Raw genomic sequence first — 12,230 nt, 5'->3', positions numbered from 1 at the left:
TTTTTTTTTTTGTTATCGTTGTTGTTTGACAGAGTCTCACTATGTAGCCCTCTGTGTCCTGAAACTCACTATGTAGACCAGGCTGGTTTCAAACTCCCAATTATCTATTTGCTTCTGCCTCCCAAGTGCTGGACTTAAAGGGGGTGGGAGTGCCACCATGTCTAGTTGTTTCTATTTTCTTTAAGGTATAAGTATTTTTATTGTTAAAAATAAGAAAATGCAGAAGTTAAGAGTTACAAACAATGAAAAAATCTCCCTCAGAGAAAACCGTTATTAATATTTTTTTTCTGGTATGCTACACACACTTTTAACCAAAGGGAAGATTATACAAGATATTTTATTTTAATTAAATTTTTAGTTAGTGTACACTATGATGGGTTTTATTACATGTTATACATACATATGTGTGTGATTATATATCTGTGCATATGTATAACCAACTCTTTATTTCACTCTTAACACTGTTGAGTCTTTATTCCACTGAATTCTGCTTTGATCCTTATGATTTCTTTCTAGTTGTACTACCCCACCTCCAATGTGCCCTCCCGCATTGATAATTATTAAGAAAATGGCCTACAGGCTTGCCTACCTACAGTTCAATAACTCTAGATTGTGCTAAATTGACATAAAAGTAGCCAGCACACTTGTTTTGAGATTATTCTGTGTCCCACACAGAATATAGTTCCCAGGTTACAGATAACGAATCTGAAACAGTAAATGTAAGCTACTTCTTAGGATCACGCAGTTCACTGGGCTGTCTGAAAACAGAGCTCGCCTGACTGGTGGGCATCCTGCCTTACCTCAGATTACTTAGTAACCATAACCAGTTCAGAGCTGAAACCCCAGCCGGGCCCATGACAACCCTTCTCCACCTAGCAGGGGGTTTTCCATCTTTAACGCTTTCTGGACATAGATAACATCTGCATGTTTTAGGAAGGAAGGTTGTACTGAACTCCAGCTTTGATAGGATAAGGGATACAAGAATGTCATGACAGCCTCACCTGAACCCTTGGTCAAAGCCTGCTTCATGACCTTCCCATCCAAATACGTGAGACTTGACTCCCCATGACTTCTTCACTCCCTTTGGTTGGTTTGAATTCAGTTCCTTTTACATGAGAGTCCCAGTTTTCTGCACCTTTGGAAAATAATACCATGTGAATTAGCCCCGAGAAGGGGATCAGAGAGTCTAGGAAGGAGAGACTACCACGTCTACAGACACTTGATGTATCACATGACTTCATAGTAAAGTTCACCTGCTGCTGTTTTTTATTTTATTTTATTTTATTTATTTATTTATTTTGGTTTTTCAAGACAGGGTTTCTCTGTAGCTTTAGAGGTTGTCCTGGAACTAGCTCTTATAGACCAGGCTGGCCTCGAACTCACAGAGATTCACCTACCTCTGCCTCCCAAGTGCTGGGATTAAAGGCGTGCGCCACCACTGCCCGGCTTGTTTTTTATTTTTTAATGGAAGAATGGAATTGAGAGAATTTCAGAGGGAATAAAGCAGAATTGAATGGATGGAGTGCTTATCTTTCATCTAGCATTTTCCTTTTCTGCTTCCCAAAGTATAGAAAACACAGCCTTTATAAGATGGACATTTAGTAAATAACTTGCTAAAAGTCTTGGCACTTTAATTAAGGCACATTGTAGACAATCAGCTTTTTGGGTTTTGTTTGTTTGCTTGTTGTTTGTTTGGGGAAGGTTTTGTTTGTTTTATTTTTGAAATGAGGCTTTTCTTTGTAGCCTTGGTTGTCCTGAAATTCACTCTTACAGAACTGGCTAGCCTCAATCTCTGAGATCCACCTGACTCTGCCTCCCATATGCTGGGATTAAAGGTGTGGGCCACCACTGCCCAACTGGCAATCAGATTTTCTGTTGTAGGTTCTATATCTTCTGAATCCTAAAAAGTAGCAATAGATAAAGAAATACCCTTTCTTAATATACAAAAATGTCATACATACATTTTCTCTGAGAAAAAAATCTTATAGCTTATAATTTTCAAAAATAAAATGGTATTTTTTTTACATATTTCTATTTTCTGGGATAGATAACACAATTGATGCCTGCTGTGCTATAAGTATTTAATATTCTTTGTAGAGAAGTTTTGCTCTGGATAAATGAGAGAGTATTTTGAAGGTCTCTCTTAGGAGAGTGGAACTTGAGATAAGCCATTGATTAGAGGTTAGATGTCTAAGGAAATGGTATTTTACTAGTGCAATAAAAATAGGGAGAAAACAGCATGATGAGCTGTTTTGGTGAGGGAGGCTAAGGATAATTTTGGTTTGTGAATTTGAAGTAATTATAGATGTTGTTTGAAAGGATGGGACTGAAGCTCAGGAATAATATCAGTACTACCAACACAAGCCTTGCAGATGGTCATGGTTTCAAGAGTTCAGCCACAGGAAGCGAAGTAGGTTTCAGAGGGGCAGGAGTAAAGAAAGCAAGCCATGGAGAAGCAAGAACTACATGTAGTCGTGCCCCTGGAGTGTTAAATGGGAGGAGATGCCATGGAGTGAAATATTTTGGTTGTACATTGATTTAAACAACAACAACAATAAAAGATGATACTCCAGGGGGTAAAATGCATTAAAATTTAAGAAGAGAGCATTGGATTTAGGATTTTAGTAATTTCTGGGAATGAACTTTTAAAAAACTATTTAAATTGCATTTAATGGTTTATTATACAAGATACAACACAGGAACAGTATACTGCAAAGAATAAATAAGTGATTGTTAAAAATCAGGCATGGCTGGCAAGCTGATGACCTGAGTTTAATCCCTGGCATTCACATGGTGGACAAAGAATTGATTCTTTCAAGATGTCCTCCACTCTCCCTCTGTGGGAATGCACTGTTTTTTTGTTGTTGTTGTTGTTGTTGTTGTTGTTTTGTTTTGTTTTGTTTTGAGGGCATGGATGCTATTTAGATTAGGACATCGTGTTTGTTACTTTCCTCATTCTCATGACCAAATGCCCGACAGAAGAGAACTAAAGGAGGAAAGGTTTATTTGGGCTCATGATTCAGAGGATTGAGAGTTGGAAGCTTGGCAGCTGGACTAGCTTCCTCCTTAGCAACAGGAGCAGGAGGGAGCATTCGTCATTCCTCGATGGACAAGGGTGAGAGGAGTGGGAACAGAAGTGTGGCCTGGCTATAACAATCAGGTCCTGGCAGTCTCTGCCCATCCCAAAGATTCTAGTCACCAACTAGGGACCAAGTATTCAAATACGTGTGCCTGTGGGAAAATTTCACATTCAACAGACATGAAGAGACAGTGTTGTTTGGCAGAAATAGCTACAGGTTGCCTTTGCCCTTAAGCTTACTAATTGTCCTTTCTCAAATTTTTTATTTTTAATTTAGAGAGATGAAGCCTTGGTCCCAAGAGATCTTCCTGCCTCTGCCACCCAAGTGCCTGGGACTATGGGCATATATCACCACATCTGGCTGCAAGTGGAGTTCTGAAAAAGAGAAACCTATGGAAAAATTACAAGACACATGTGCTGGTTTTGCTTTGTTTGTCAACTGGTCACAAACCTAGAGTTCTCTGTGAAGAGGAACCCCAACTGAGAAAATGCCTCCATCAGACTGCTTCTAGGCAAGTCGAGCATTTCTAAATTAATGATTGTTGGGGAGAGGGCCTAGCTCACTGTGGGAAGTGTCACTCTGGGTTCTCTAAGACTGAGCAAACCACGGTGAGCAAGCCGGTAAGCAGCATTTTTCCATAACCTCTACTTCAGTTCCTGCCTCCAGGTTGATGCCCTGCTTGAGTTCTTGCCTTGACCTCTCTCAATGATGGACTGTGATAGGGATGTATAAGCCAAATAAGCTATTTTCTCCCCAGGATGCTGTTGGTCATGGTGTTACCACAGCAGTAGAAAGCAAACTAGGGCAGCTCTGAAGAATTCCCCTTCAATTCAGTCTTCAGCCAAGCTTATACTATCACCTGCACACCCAAACCACAAGACTATGTGGAGACAGGGTGTCCTTTTGTTTACTTCTGTCTTTCTTTAAACAATTGTAACAATAAAAACATTCTTGTTTGAGCCTAGAGTAGTGGCACGTGCCTATTTCTCTGCATGTTTAAGGCTGAGGCAGAAGTTTGACTGTGAGTTTGAACCTAGCTACAAATTGAATTCCAGGCCAGCCTGGGCAATAGTGTGAGAGAGCTTTTTTCAAAAAAACTAGAAAATCCCGTTTTGTTTTTTAGTGTCTTAGTTAGGGTTTCTATTAATGGAATGAGACACCATGACCAAAAAACAATCTGGAGAGGAAAGGGTTTATTAAGCTTACATTTCTGTATTGCTGTTCATCAACAAAGGAAGTCAGGATGGCAACTGAAACAGGTCAGGAAGATGGAAGCAGAAGCTGTTGAACCTGGAAGCACAAGCTGCTGCAGAGACCATGGAGGGGTGCTGCACACTGGCTAGCTTCCCCTGGCCTGCTTTCTTCCAGAGCCCAGGACTACCATCCAGGGATGGAAACACTTACCTCGGGCTGGGCCCTTCCCTATTGATCACTAAATATGAAAATATCTTACAGCCGGATCTCATCAAGACATTTCCTCAACCGAGGCTCCTTCCTCTCTGATGACTCTAGCTTATGTCAAATTGACACACAAAACCAGTCAGTGCAGTTAGCTTTTTGGAATTAAGGAGTCTTAAAAATTGTCTTGTTCTCTTTAGATAGGATATAGACTGCAGAGTTTCTAAATTGCACTGGATGAAAAAAGTTTCTTGGGTGTCAGTCAGAGAACAAGTTCTTTCTAGCAGTGGCTCTGGACCACTGTCCTGCAGGGTCTAATTACTTTGCCTCCTTGACCTTGATTGCTACCTTTAAAGGAGGCTTTAAAGCGGGCCAGCTTCCTGGACCTGCCAAGTCGGCTGCCTGTCTGGCCAATGGTCTTGACTTGCCCAGACCTCCAACTGTCTGACCACATGCTTAGCTAAGTCCATTTCTGCCATACTTATTGTCTATGCCCCTTTCAGAAAGGCTCGTTTAAGTTCTAGCTCCTCTGTAGCTTAGTGGTAGAGTGCTTGCCCAGAATGCATGAATCCCTGGGTTCTATCCTAAGGACCAAACAAAACAGCCAAAGGTACTTGGTGTAATAAATATCAAGAAGAAAATAAATTAAAGCTGGAAACTGGGCATGGTCTTGCAGACTGTAATTGTAGCACTGAGGAGGTAGAGTCAGGAGGAATAAGAGTTCAAGGCCAGCATTGACTACCTAGCAAGCTTGAGATCAACCTGGGATACATAAGGCTGTATGTTATACATGCATATGCACACATACATGTAACTAAAATAAAAGAATAAAAGATAATATGGCTGGAGGGATTGGACTCCGAGAGAATAAATACAAAGATGATAGTTTATCAGTGGTTCTCAACCTTCCTAGTGCTGCGACCCTTTAATATGGTTCCTCATGTTGTGGTGATCCCCAATGACAAAATTATTTTTGTTGCTACTTCATAACTGTAATTTTAATATTGTTATGAATCATAATTTGAATATTTTCAGAGATGGAGATTTGCCAAAGGGGTTGCAACCCACAGATTGAGAGCTACTGGTTTAGTTAAAAAATACAGATGTGTTTGAACAGGTTAAATTTGGTAGAAAAAAAATGTAATTTTTACAATTTAAAGTATTGAGTTTAAAATGCAAATCCACAGTGGGTTGCAAATGTCTGCTTATGGATGCTTTAACATTCCTATGTAGGTTGGTTGTACCAGTTTCTACACACTCCTCCCTTCCTTCTCCATTAAAATATTAGGTTATTCCAAAGGTTCTCCTTCCCTCAATGAATTGAGGACCATGTTACCAAATAGCGATTATAATTAAGGATATTAAGAATAGCCTTGTTTTTGGCTTTCAGCTCATAGAAGGCAAAGGTATGGTTTTCTTCAGTCATCTCAAAATTTAGGTTTTCTGACAGCAACTGCCTTCCCCATTCTATGTGATTTTAATTGTGTCAAAATCATATATGTAAGTATACCAGTTGTAATATTCACATCAAGCCTACTCCAAAGAGTATTTGCCCTGTATCAGTCTCTTTCCAAAAGGTTGGTTATGACATTGCCAAAGCAACCAGTGACAAAAAGGTCCTGAGGATTACAGTGCAGCACCATTTAAATCACACAGGGTCAGGCTGAGGTGGAATCTCCTGCCTTTGTCCCTGGTCAGCAAAACTTTCAAGAAGCCACCCAAAGTGAAAGGAACACAAAATGCTAGTTTCCAGAACTGTTGCTATTTGTATTTACGGCAGAGTTCATCATTGCATGGTACTATGCCATCTATTAGGACATTAAATGACCTATCTCTTGTCAAAAGCACATCTTCACCCTACTTCCCCACTCACTTCCATTTCACTCTGTGTCAACCAAAAAAATGCTCATATGTATCCTATGAATAAGCAGGATTATCCTGTCGAAGAGAGAAAGAAAAGTTTATATAGTCAGGGGTCAACGTCGTCGCAAGAGAACCCAGAGAAATACCTAACCAGGGCTCATAGGAGCTCACAGACTTTGTACTGACAGCTAGGGAGCCTGTGTGGGACTGACCTAGGCCCTATACACATGTGTGACAGTTGTGTAGCTTGGTCTATCTGTGGACTTCTAGCAGTGGGATCAGGGCCTGTCCCTAACGCTTCAGCTGGCTGGCTTTTGGGAATCTAGTCCTCATACTGGGTTGTCTTGCTTTCTTGGTGTATGTGTGTGTGCTGTTGGCTTTGCTTGGAAAGCTCTTCCCTTTCCCCTCTCGCCCTCATCTTCTGAAGCTTTGTTTCAAGGGCACCCTTACCTTAGAAATGATTCCAGATCTGTCAGTAGTCCAGTTCCCCAACAGCACAAGCAAAGACAGTCCAAGCAAAGTTTATTAAACAACCGCCAGTCCAGAGAACTGCAAACATTACCCATGGCTGGAGCAGTCAGGAACAATAAGAAATGAAGTGTTTGTTGTGGAATGTGTATGTTCCTTGTTCTTGCCTCATAAAGGAATTTAGTAAAAGCATTTCTCTCTCTTCTCCTCCTCCTCTCTCTCTGTCTTTCTCTGTCTGTCTCTTGGGTTATCTGTCTCTCTCTGTCTCTGTCTCTGTCTCTGTCTCTCTCTCTCTCTCTCTCTCTCTCTCTCTCTCTCTCTCTCTCTGTCTCTCTCTCTCCTTTTTCCTTTTACTTTTTCTTTTGAGACAGAGTCTGTCTATGTGGGCCTGGGTATCCTGGAACTAGCCTGGCGTCAAACTCACCTGCCTCTGCTAAAAGCATAATTCTTGATGACTAAATAGAATGCTTTATCTGATTGATTTTGTACTATTATCTGGATCCTGATAACCTTTTAATTAATGATCCTAATACTCTAAGAATGGAGTTATACATATCTTCAACTACATTGAAATGCTTTCTCCTACTATAATATGGTTCCTGAAAATTTTAAAAACTTGTTGAATAAACATGAATTCACACATCTAAGTCTCTTAGCAAACAGATGTTATTGAAGTAAAAGTAGTTATGCTCTGATATTTAGAATATTTGCAGAAATTGCCTAAAATTTTATGCTTGAATAATTGCATAATATTTCTGCATAAGTTTGTATGCACACAATTTGCACCATTTTTTTTTTCAGTGCAGGTGATCCAACCTGGAGCCTTGACATACTGGGCATCCAGTCTACTACTGGGCTACCCCCAGTCCCTCTTTTCTAATTTTTTAATGTCTAACCAATATTATATGCTGCCATCTCATGGTTTTGAAATTATTGTATAACATTAATGTTAGTAAATACTTTATATGAAGGGAAATATTTCAATAAATAGCTAGATCACATTTTAATGCCTGGACACAGCATATAATTATGTAGATAATAATATAACAATGTAGACAATAATATCACATTAGTGTAAATATACGTTTTCAGAATATAAGCAATAAAGAATCTATTGACAGAAGTAAAAATACTTTCTATGCTTGTTTTCTTTTTTCTGGACTTCAGGTTATGTGGGATAAGTGAAATCATGTCTGATTGTTATCATTTTTGTTATGGTTTAGGGAAGGAAATCATTTTATAAGTTTGATCCCATTCCCTAGGGTTTAGAGGGAACTGAAATCTTAGGAGGCGGTGGCGGGCAAGAGACAAAAATCTTTAATAAATAAATAAATTAAAATTAAAAAAAAGAAGTGGTTTTGAGTGAGAAAAGTCAGGGCTTGAATCCTAGTCCTGGATCACTTAATAAATATATAGTAAAAGACAATAATCATGCAATGTTGGCCAAATGAGTTCACCTCTATGAGTATCTGTTTCTGCATCTGTTAAGTGGGAATAATAACAAGCACTTCAGAGGTTGTTGTGATGATCAGTGCCCACTGCTTAGTGATGAGCACAGTCTAGGGCATGGTTAGTTCTCAGCATACTTTTATCTAATCAATGGCACAGTAGCTCTGAACCTGAACCAAAAGGAATCCAGCATAGGCATCTCTACTCCTAATATGATATGCAACTTGAAATAATTTTTTGTGACACTGCGATTCTGTTTCTGCATCCAGAAAATGAAAATAATGTTGCAACTATTTGTAAATATTACCACAAACCTTGAAAGTTACGTAAATGCTAATTTATGTATCATATTGAAACCTCTAGCTATGTTTATGGTCCTGAAGATAAGAATAGTTAATGTTTTGTATTTACAGTGTTCCTTCCACTCAGGCATTAAGAAGACATTTCCAAGGTGAGCAAGCATACTGTCTTGAATGTTGCCAGGGTTATGAACATGGAAGCAGTGACAGGAGGGACTGGTATCCTAAGATCCACAGACAACCCTTGTCTCTAAGAAGTAAAATAGCAAGTCTTTAATGAGCCTTGCCAGCTGCTGCAGTAAGAAGTGGGTAGGCCAGACCTCCAGGGTGGGCTGATAACGCAGGTCTCTAGGCTATTTGAAAACCTTCAGCCTCTCCTCTCCTTTTCAATGCCCGGCTACACCATGATTCAGTTCTCTGTAGACTTAGCAACCAAACAAGAAAGTGCCAGGGTGTGGATGTGGTAAGAACCATTCTTTGACTCACGTCTCAAGAGAGGAAATTAATCATTGTAACTAGTTTAATTAACATTTTCATTCAAATATTAATTTAAGAGTTGTATAAAGCAGTAATCATACTCCTAGATATGAATTCTGACTTTGGAGTTTCCTAGCAATGTAAATGTAATACTCCAGGGTCTTAGAAAAGATGACAAAATAGTATCTACCTCATTAACTAAACCAATACCTTAACCATTATTAAAGGCTCCATGAATGCATCACTAGCTGTGTGGTTCAGCTGGGTATGTAAATGAAGCTAGCTGGGACTGAAAAAACATAATGGTGACTCTTATGATGGCAGGACATATTATTTCATAAACAACAACTGTTCTTTCTTTCTTATCATTACAATTTTAAAACACTGCAGCACACAGGTTATAAGGCAGCCTTTGCACAACTAACTACCCTTATTTAGTAACGGTTTCCCCGTTCGTGAAATGGTTAAAACAGTGCCCTCTCTGTGAAGTTGTTAAAGCAGAGCTGTTTAAATAACACAAATAAAATATCAGCCCATTTTCTGAAAGAGAGTAAATGTTTAGTGTTATTTAGTGAAAGACACGTAAATCTCTTAAGATACTCCTGAGTGCTGGGTGGTGGTGGCGCACGCCTTTAATCCCAGCACTCGGGAGGCAGAGGCAGGAGGATCTCTGTGAGTTCAAGACCAGCCTGGTCTACAAGAGCTAGTTCCAGGACAGGCTCCAAAGCCACAGAGAAATCCTGTCTCGAAAAACCAAAAAAAAAAAAAAAGATACTCCTGAGTGTAACTATCATCATCTCAAACCTACCGTGGTCAGAATCGGAACTTTTTACTGTAGACTTAGACACAGTAAACAAACCTAAAATGAAGCTGTGTTTGGTGTAGACTCAGCTCATGTAAGTGCTGCCTAAGGCATGCTGCTGTAGGAACACCGAATGTTGTTTCCTTTCCTTCACAACCCTCACAACTCTTGTCTCCAAGACATCCTGAATTGTTTAAGTTTCAAGTCCAGTAGGCTAAGGGAGATTGTTTATGGCATCACAAGGTAGGCAGGGTCTGAGTGTTGATTTGAATCTTCCAGAAGCAGCAGGAAGGAACCATAACCAGTTGGCATTAGAGCTGGTCTTTGAGACAGTATGGAGGCTTGAGGGAAGATGTTTTAAAAAGTTACAGGAAAAAAAAATAAAAATAGTGTCTTGAATTTCAGGGCTTGCATCTATGTTAGAGTTTGATTTACCTTCTCTAAGGGTTAACTCTGGAAAAATGTTTGTAGCATTTTTTTTATCCAATTAATTCTGTTCTAAAGCTCATTATTGTCTTAATAGATTAAAATTAATTATGGTATTAGTTCAAGCAAAATTTAATAAGGAAGTCAAATGCTTTGCTTCCGTCTTCCTCAAAGGCACCTAAAGTAAAAGAGTTTTACATTATAAATTGCTCTCAAGTATCCCAACCATTTCCATTCATCATTTAAAGAAATAAATGCTTGTAAAATTGTATTCATAAAATAACAAAATGTTTTAACAGAAAAATTTGTTAGTAATTCACAAGAGGAATTAGAGCTAGTTGTGTTTATCCATTAATATACTTACAATAGACTGTTCACTGAATTTCCTTTTGCCTTGTTCTAAATCCAAACTTTATCTTCATTTGCAATGTCTGGGAATGTTGCTATGGCAACATTAGGACTCAGGGTTTTAGAATGTGGCCAGATCAGAATGTAACATTCACACTTCTGTGTGTGTCTGTAAAGTCTGGTCTATGGTATTTACTGTGAGAAGCCGTGTGCTGTGTGTTGTTGTTATTGTATATGCGTTCCAGAAGATAATTTCCTTAATTTCCACTATCTAAATATCTTGGGGAAAAAAAGGGAGGGAGGGATGGAGGGAGGGAGGGAGGGAAGGAGGGAGGGAGGAAGCAGAAGCGCTACAGTTTCAGGAAAGCCAGTCTACAAAACTACTCCTGACATTATGTTTTCAATCTTTGTCTTGTTAGGTTTACACTGCTGTGATAAAACATGGCCAAACAACATGAGTAGGAAAGGGTTTATTTCGATTTACCAGTTTCAGGTTCCATGCATCACTAAGAAGCAGCAGGGCAGGGACTCAAGGCAGGAATTGAAGCAGAGGTCAGGATGGAAGGATGTAGCTTGTTTGTCAGGCTTTTGCTTAACCCCCCTTTTCAGAGTTTGATTTTTGTGTCTGCTATCACTGAGTTTAGAATAGCTTCTGAGACGAAAGAGAGAAAGAAGACAGCATGACTTTCCTGCTGTACTCTAACTTACCTTTTTATCCACAGCAGTTAAAAGATTAAATTTGGGAGCCAATGTTATTCTCTCCCCTAAGGAGTGTGTTAAATGAAGTATGATGACATACAATGAGGTGTGATTGTTTCTGTGCCTTTTTTGAAGCACATTGCTTTGTCTCCAAAATTGAGTACATTCTCTTTGTAGAACAGCACAGCCCATTAACCTAGGCAAAGAGTGACGTTTGCCACCTAAAAACTTTGCAGTTTTTAGGACAGCGTTTTTCTCAACTTCAGCGTATAAACATAGGTAACGGCTTTCTGAATAGGACCCTGTCACTGAAGCAATAAAACCAACAATCAACAAACGTGATCTCATGAAATTAACAAGCTCTGGTGTAACAAGAATAGCTAGTCAAGCAAAGAGACAACCTACATAATGAGACAAAACCTTCACCAACTATAAGTATGATAGAAGACAAATATCTAAACAAGGAAACAAGCAAGCCAGTTTTAAAATAGCCTTAAAAATGTAATAATCGTTCTTAAAAGAAGAGATGCAAATGGCTAAAAAAATTAGTGTTAAACATTCTTAGTCATCAGGAAAATTCAACTTTAAACTGTTAAGAGATAACTCAACCATAATAGAATGGCTATCATCAATAAAACAAATGACAGCCAATGCTGGCCAAAGTGTGAGCAAAGAGTAATCCTTATCTACTATTGATGGGAGTGTAAACTGGCAGCCACTGTAGAACTCAGTATGGAGGTTTCTCAGAAAGATAAAAATGGAGCTACCACATGACCACCAACTATATCTCTCTTGGGCATATATACCCAGGACTCTATATTCTACCAAAGAGAAACTTACATATCCATGTTTATTGCTGGTCTATTCACAATAGCATGAAAATGGACTCAGCCTAAATGTTTATCAACTGATAAATGAACA

At 39.1% G+C, this 12,230-nt stretch overlaps 1 pseudogene; it reads right to left on the bottom strand.

Moving 5' to 3' along the window:
* Positions 1-12,230, bottom strand: part of LOC106143983 — a 41,602-nt pseudogene that overhangs the window by 2,610 nt on the left and 26,762 nt on the right.

This window comes from Microtus ochrogaster, chromosome 18 (genome assembly GCF_000317375.1).
Source record: "Microtus ochrogaster isolate Prairie Vole_2 chromosome 18, MicOch1.0, whole genome shotgun sequence".
NCBI classification, from domain to species: domain Eukaryota; kingdom Metazoa; phylum Chordata; class Mammalia; order Rodentia; family Cricetidae; genus Microtus; species Microtus ochrogaster.
Note: the sequence above shows the minus strand (reverse complement) of the source record. Positions and strands in the feature narration are given on the sequence as shown.